The following is an 8016-nucleotide window of genomic DNA, read 5'->3' as shown; positions in this document are numbered from 1 at the left end:
CCTGGATCCCCCCACCCCACCTCCTTTCCTTTTGCCCTCTTCCAACCTTACCTTCTCACCAGTCTCCTACTCTCCTTCCTCATGTATTCAGAGCTGCAGAAAACCAAAAAAAGAAGAAAGAAAAAAACATGTTGGTAAAGGCAAAGAGGCAGATGGGTTGGCATGTGGGAAGAGAACTGCTTCTTTGTCTTGCCCACAGAGTGGGGTGCCTTCCTTGTGGGCTTCTGCCTGGTGTGTGGGTACAATTTGCTGAACCCTGGGCATATGACATGTTCCCCCCACCCCTGGCATCCCTGGAGGACCCTATTTAGGCCATCTCTCGGCCGTGGACAGAAAGCTGTTGGCCTGACTGCTGGACCTGGCTCTCCTGGGCCGATGTAATACAGAGGGTGAGCTTGGGAAGGACTCCCAGACCTATATGAACTGCTAAGGAAAAACTATCATTTGGAAAATAAGACTGTCATTGGCCTGCAGGGAGAGGCCTCTTGTTTCAGAAGGCTGCAATGAGGTGATGGTCACAGTTTGAGTTTGATATCAATGGTCAAGTCTCATTTTTCTCTGAAGACACCCAGAGCATATTGGATCTGCCAAGAGTATTGACTTGGAGAAGCTGAATAAGCAACTGAATTGCCATGCTAACACTGATGTTTCTAGCTGTTTCCTCTGAATCTCCCTACAGCTTTCTCCTCCTCCTCAAGCATCATCTTACAAACGTCACTCCACAGCATTCCATTCTAGGCCCCTTGCTCCTCTCTTTTGAAACACACTCCCTGAACCACCTTATCCATTTCTCTGGCTTCCATCTATATGCTAAGGCTGTATGCCTCATGGCTGTGATTCACATGGCTCTCTCCTCATCTCCTGACCCTCATATCCAACTGCTGACTGGACGCCTTTTGAAGAGCATGCTCAAAATCAAACATCTCAAAACCTGCTTTTCCTCCCAGACTCTCGGGGTTACCAACTACCTAGGTACTCAAGCCAAACAACTGGGCCTCACTCTTGATTCTTGCCCCTGTGCCCTCATCCCAACCATCAGAATCTTCGCAATTAAATGCCCTAAATATTGATAAGTTCTGTTTCTCTTCATCCCCATTGGCACCACTCAGTTTCCAGACATGTTGACCTCTCTCCTAAACACTAAAACTGCCCCCTCACAGGCTCCCTGTCTCTGGTCTTGCCCTTCTTCCAGCCAGTCTCCAAGGTGCAAAGTGATTTCTAAAAACAGACCCATCACTACAGTCTGTTTCTTAGGGAAAATTCCAGCCCCCTCAACCTGGCTCACAAAGGCTTTTAAGTGGGTTCCTCTCTACAGCCCCACTTCTGCCACCTAACTTCTCAGTCTGCACGGGACCTCACTGAACCATCCCTGGGGCTTGCTTGCCCCTCTGTGGTACACTCCTCATCTTGCCTTGCTAATGCCTGGTTACTTGATAGGCTTCAACCTAAACATCACAAATTTCCTCAGGAAGCTTCCCTTCCACTGTGCTCCTATCATAGGAGCATGCGTTTCCCCTAGTACAGTTTTAGGGGAATCACACCTCATTGCAATCACTGTTTGCACCTCCAATATATACATCTGTAAGTATTTTCTGACTAGTCAGCTAGGTAACGCATACCACCCAAGTCTGGGAAAGATGATTGTTGCCTTCCTTGTAGAGCTTGGTCCAAGTTTTTTGTTTTGTTTTTAAACAGCTTTATTGAGATTTAGTCCGCATACCATACAATTCATCCGTTTAAAATGTATAATTCAGTAGTGGCTTTTAGTGTATTTAGGGTTCTACAATCATCACCAAATCAATTTTAGAGATTTCATCAACCTCAAAAGAAACTCAGCACTCCTTAAGTATCATCCCCAGGACCTCTGCATCCCCTTCCCTTTCCTGCCCCCCAGCCCTCAAGGCAACCACTAATCTACTGAAACCACAGATTCTATAGATTTGCCTATTCTGGGTATTTCTTTTCTTTTTTTTTTTGGTTGAGTCACCTGGCATGTGGGATCTTAGTTCCCTAATTAGGGACTGAACCTGCGTCCCCAGCAGTGGAAGTGGGAATCTTAGCCACTGGGAGGTCCCTGGATATTTCTTATAAATGAAATCAGGTTAGGTCTTTCCAACTCACTCAGTTCTAAAATTCACTTGAGAACTTCCCTGGAGATTCAAATTCAGAGACCAAGGAATCTTTTATTTTAAACATGTGCTCCAGGCAATTCTTGTTTAATCAGGCTGCATCTGCCTTTACTGTTCCCAGCAACTAAGGCCAAATATATAGTAAGTGGTCAAGAAATAGCTTTTGATGCATATCTCTAAAACTTAACACAATATGAAAACATTGTGAATATGAAAGAACAGTATATGTTTGGTGCAGAAAAAGTCTGGATAAAAATACCCCTCAGAGTCCCCTATGAAACATAGCTCCTTAGAATGCACTTTTACCACTGGGTTCTCAAATAAGGAATGGAATGGAAGCCTGAGCAGGGGACAATACAGGCAGAGAGAAGTGAGGTCAGATGAGTGGAGGAGGCAAATTGAATCGAGAGGGGGCAGTTAGAAAGGGGCTTGTGGAGTAGCTGAGGAGTTGGGATTTACTCCTAGGACACTGGGGACTCATGCATGGACTTGAAGCGGGGGAATTTTGTGATCCCATCTGTGGTTTGGAAAGGTTGCTTTGTGTTGAGGGAGGAGGCAGGGAGCAGTGAGGAGCCTGATGCTAAGCCAGGTAGAGATAGAGAGGAGGTTAGAGTGAAATGTTCAGAAGGTAGAATGGACGGGATTTGGAGACTGATGGGATGTGGGAGATGAGAGAATGAAGCTTAGGTTTCTGGGTGGTGTGGTGGATGGATGGGGGTGTTTTTCACTGTAAAGGGGGAGCCCTAGCGAAGCAAATGAGGAGGAGAATGACAAGGCTCCTAAGGGTAGCCTGGGAGCCATCCAGGAGAAGTGTCCAGAAAGAAGCTAGACATGTAGATCTGGGCAAGAAGAGATGTAGGCTAGAGGGAGAAGTTGGAGAGTCATCCTTGCTTCCTTGTCAAGTCTCGTATGACCACAGTGATATCTGGTGACCAATCTGGTCCTCCCACACCTGCTACCCATACCCTCCTTTTACTTGCTTCTCCATCCTTGATTTTTACCTACTAAAACTCATGAGGGTTTAATGTCTCCAGATTAATATAAGACAAAACATGAGGCACCTGAGGGCTAGGGGCATCATCTCTCACCAGTAGCACCTTGAACACAGACCTGGGCATAGAGCAGTTGATTCAGGACTTGCATGCATGCATGCTCAGTTGCTTCATCATTTCTGACTCTTTGTGACCCCATGGACTGCCAGGCTCCTGAGTCTGATGGCCATAGTCTTTAATTAATTAATAGGGCTCCTGAGCCACCTGGGAAGCCCTATTCAAGGTTTACTTAGATTAGTAAATCGTTATTCCAAATACCTCTTCTATTTACTAAGAGCCTGAAATTTCCACCATTAAACCCCTCCCTTTGGGTTAAGGCACTGTCCAATTTGCATGGAGGAGACGAAACCTTTTTACCTCTAAACAAATCACATAAAATTCGGAGGGGAGAAAATGAGGGAGCAGAGAGGTCCAGAGCTCCCTGATAGACCTCCCTTCCTTTTCCCCCTCCCAAGCAGTCCCTGAGCTAAAGCATCAAGTACAGATGATCCCTATAAAAATGGAAATGTTACCTAACAGAGTGAAGAGCGCAGAGTGGCCAGTGAAAGAACAGGAAGAGAGGGTGGGGCTGGAAGATCTGAGTACTCATTCTGGTTTTGTCAACAGGTTACTGGACAACTCTGAGCAAGTCACTTCACTTCTAGAATTAAGGACAAAACTGTTTGGCTCTTCAAAAAGAACTGTGAACATCAATTAACAGGGCAGGCATGAAGGTGTTTTTTAAAATCAAAAGTGAACAGATTTAAAAAAAAGTGAACAGATTAGGTGGATTATTTAAGGGTGATCAATGCATATCTGAAAAATGCAGGTAAGAGCACAGAGAACAAAACTAACCAACTGCTCAAATGTGAGATGTAGGCCCAGGCAAAATCCTTTAGACTTTCGCCTGGGCAAAAGTAGAGAGCAATAGTTTGAGCTGGGAGGTAAAATAGAATTTTCATAGGGATCTGAAGAAAGCAGATATCAATAAGGAAACAAATTCCTGTGGTCTGGGTAGGAGATGATATAGAAGGGCAGGTCTTTAAAATTTAGGAGAAAGCGGTTGGCCCTTGGCAGTTGAGATTGAAAGTTTTCCAAATATCTTACAAGATTTAGTATCACTCACTACACCCTCATCCAAAAGAATGGGATGACTTACTGTCCCCCAACACTCTTGTACCCTTTTATGCCCTTGATTATGGCTCTTCACCTTACATGCCTTGCCTTGTTAATGCCTTCTGAGCTTTTGCGTGCCTGTGTGCTCAGTCATGTCTGACTCTTTGCGACCCCATGGACTGTAGCCTGCCAGACTCCTCTGTCTATGGGATTCTCCAGGCAAGAATACTGGAGTAGGTTACCATTTCCTCCTCCAAGGGATCTTCCCAACCCAGGGATCAAACCCACGTCTCCTGCATTGGAAAGGTGGATTCTTTACCACTGAGCCACCGGGGAAGCCCTTCAGATCCTATTAACACAAAGCTGAAATGAGATACCCCTGGGAAATGATTTGCTCCTTTATGAGTCCATTTCTTCCCATTATCACAGTTATGCATTAATGTGTTTTGGTTTTGTTTTCTAAACTTTATGAGCGGGAAACACATCTTGGGTCATCTTTGTATCCCAGTGCCTAGAAAGGGAGCTGAAGACAGCAGCTGCTAAGTCGCTTCAGTCGTGTCCAACTCTGTGCGACCCCATAGATGGCAGCCCACCAGGCTCCCCCATCCCTGGGATTCTCTGGGCAAGAACACTGGAGTGGGTTGCCATTTCCTTCTCCAACGCATGAAAGTGAAAAGTGAAAGTGAAGTCGCTCAGTCGTGTCCGACTCTTAGCGACCCCATGGACTGCAGCCTACCAGGCTCCTCCGTCCATGGGATTTTCCAGGCAAGAGTACTGGAGTGGGGTGCCATTGCCTTCTCCAGCCGAAGACAGCAGTACTCAGTAAATCTTTGCTGCACTGGATTATGCTTCACACATGTCCTCAGTAGACACAGAGCAATGGAGTCCTCAGGTGTAGCTTTACGTCTTACCCCACAAAGTGGGGAAGAGTCTTGCCCATTGTTCCTCAGAAAATCAGCACGTCTCTCCTCAATTCATTGAGACTCTTGCTTAATGAGTTCCCAAAAAACATATAAATGATCACGATTATTGCAAGCTTTACCTGGGGACAACAGTGGGAGCTAAGGAAGATTTGGAAATAGAATTGTTCTTCTGAGAATAATAGCACAAAATACACTTTCCTCAGAAAGAATGGCTTCCAGGCCAAGGAAAGCCTAGTCAGTAAGTAATTCAATTAATTAATCCTATTAATTAATTAAAGACCATGGCCATCAGAAGGCAGATTTGGGAGTGAGGGTAGGTTAATAAGCATAAAAATAAAAAAAATTATAGTTTACATTTATTGTGTGATTATCAGTGCCTCGAACTATGCCTAATGTTTTATTTGGATTGTCTCATTCAGTCCTTACCACTTTGTGAAGAAGTGTTATAGAGAAGAAACCTGCAGTTGAGTTGTTACTAATTCACCCAAGATCACCCAGCTAATAAGAAACCAAGATAAGATTCAAATGCCGGACAATATGACTCCAGCATATTAAACATTTACATTATATAAATTAACTGCTTACTGAAGCTTCCTGATAATATGGCTTCCCAGGAGGTTCTCCTACAGGGAGAGAACATACCTTTTGCCAGCACGTGAACACCAGTCCACCTCTCAGTTAGTAAAATGTCACTTGGCTTATGCATCAAGCTCCTGTGAACCTGATGAGTCTCTAAGGAAGGAATCCATTCTGGAGGCTCAGGGCCAGGTCTTAGAACCTAGTGACTTCACTACTGCCACGAGGTAAGCTGACAGCCTTCTGGTGATAATGCCTTGAACTCCTGTGGACAATAAACCTGAGACAGTCCATGGGACGAACACTTTTTAAATTACTGCTGCTGCTGTTGCTAAGTCGCTTCAGTCATGTCTGACTCTGTGCTACCCCATAGGCGGCAGCCCACCAGGCTTCCCCGTCCCTGGGATTCTCCAGGCAAAAACACTGGAGTGGGTTGCCATTTTCTTCTCTAATGCATGAAAGTGAAAAGTGAAAGTGAAGTCGCTCAGTCGTGTCCAACTCTTAGCCACCCCATGGACTGTAGCCCACCAGGCTCCTCTGTCCATGGGATTTTCCAGGCAAGAGTACTGGAGTGGGGTGCCATTGCCTTCTCCATCTTAAATCACTGGGCGGTTTTAAATCACTACAGTTCTCTCTGGGTGACATAGTCTGGGATAGTACTATAGGCAACAAACTTGTCCTTATTTTTATCATCCCAACTGTTCCGCAGGCTCTCACCATATTCCTCTTCTCAGCCTGTTTCTGTCCGGCCTGAAACAGACTATCCTTTTGGACTGGCTTTCTGTCCCTTGATCTTTAGAGCCAACTTCATGCGCAAAGTAGGACACATCACCATTTCCTGCAAGAAGAAAACATTTCCTTTTGTTCCTTCCTAGTGATTCTCAGCATTTTCTCAGCCATGTCCGAGCAGCACATGGGATCTTTGTCTTCAGAGAGCAGAGAGCAGGCTGCAAGGCCACCTGGACCTCATTCTGGTTTCTAATTGATTCCTCAGAGGTCGTATAGTTGTAATGATAGTTGATACAGTGTAAATATAGTAGTTGTCTTAGTCTGTTCAGGCTGCTATAACAAAATACCACCAACTGGGCGCTTATAAACAGCAGATGTTTACTGTTCACAGTTCTGGAGGCTGGAAAATCTGAGGTCAAAGCACCAACATGGTCACATTCTGGTGAAGGCCCTTTTCTTGGTTCACAGCTGGTGCCTTCTGGCTGTGTCCTCATGTGGTGGCAGGGGCTGGGATTTCTATGAAGCTTCTTTTATAAGGCACTAGACCCATTTCTGCATTGGAGAAGGAAATGGCAACCCACTCCAGTATTCTTGCCTGGAGAATCCCAGGGACGGGGGAGCCTGGTAGGCTGCCGTCTATGGGGCGCACAGAGTCAAACACGACTGAAGCAACTTAGCAGCAGCAGCAGACCCATTTCTGAGGGACGTAAGCACCTCCCAAAGGTCCCACTTACTAATACCATCATATCTAACATTAGGATTTCCACACATGAGTTTTGGAGAGGACACAAAGATTTAGACCATAGCAGCTGTAAAGATAATTCTAAGCACAGCTGAGGTTTTTTTTGTCACTTAAATATATTGCTTTACATTTACCTACATTAAAGCTTTAGATGACATCCTTGAAGCTTAAAGATAAGATGTATGAGGTAAGGTCTTAGAGAAAGTGAATTAGATTATTACAAGTGCTAGAAGAAAAAGAAGCTAAGAATTGAAGTGTAAATCAGCTTTGTTTTCAGTACAAAGTTCCTAAGTATACCAGGAGCTTTTTGGAGTGACAGGCTGAAAAAAATACAAAATGCAAATATGCCAGAGATGTCTGGTAATTTTTCTCAAAAAGTTTGCCTTTTTTTTATGCCTGAGTCCTCAAGTATACATGAGATAACGGGAATAATTTGATTTCTAGAAAAAGGGGTCACATGTAAATTTTCCAAATATTTCACCATTTCTAGAATAGTTAATCACATAAGGCAAGTACCTAAGACTAGGTATCAGAAAACTTGGGTCCTGGTCCTGAGAAATCAAATTATCCCTTTTCTTCACGTCTGTACCCAAGCAGTTAAATGTTGTTGGAGGAAAATCACACACTGGGCCAATTGGTTTAACTTTAAACTCATGGTCAGGACTTCCTTGGCAAGTCCAGTGGTTAAGAGTTCCCACTTCCACTGCAGAGGGTGTGGGTTTGATCCCTCTTAGGGAACTGAGATCCTGAATGCTATGTGACCAAAATAA

The sequence above is a fragment of the Bison bison genome, unplaced genomic scaffold (assembly GCF_000754665.1).
Source record: "Bison bison bison isolate TAMUID 2011002044 unplaced genomic scaffold, Bison_UMD1.0 scf7180017864297, whole genome shotgun sequence".
Taxonomy (NCBI): Eukaryota; Metazoa; Chordata; class Mammalia; order Artiodactyla; family Bovidae; genus Bison; species Bison bison.
Note: the sequence above shows the minus strand (reverse complement) of the source record.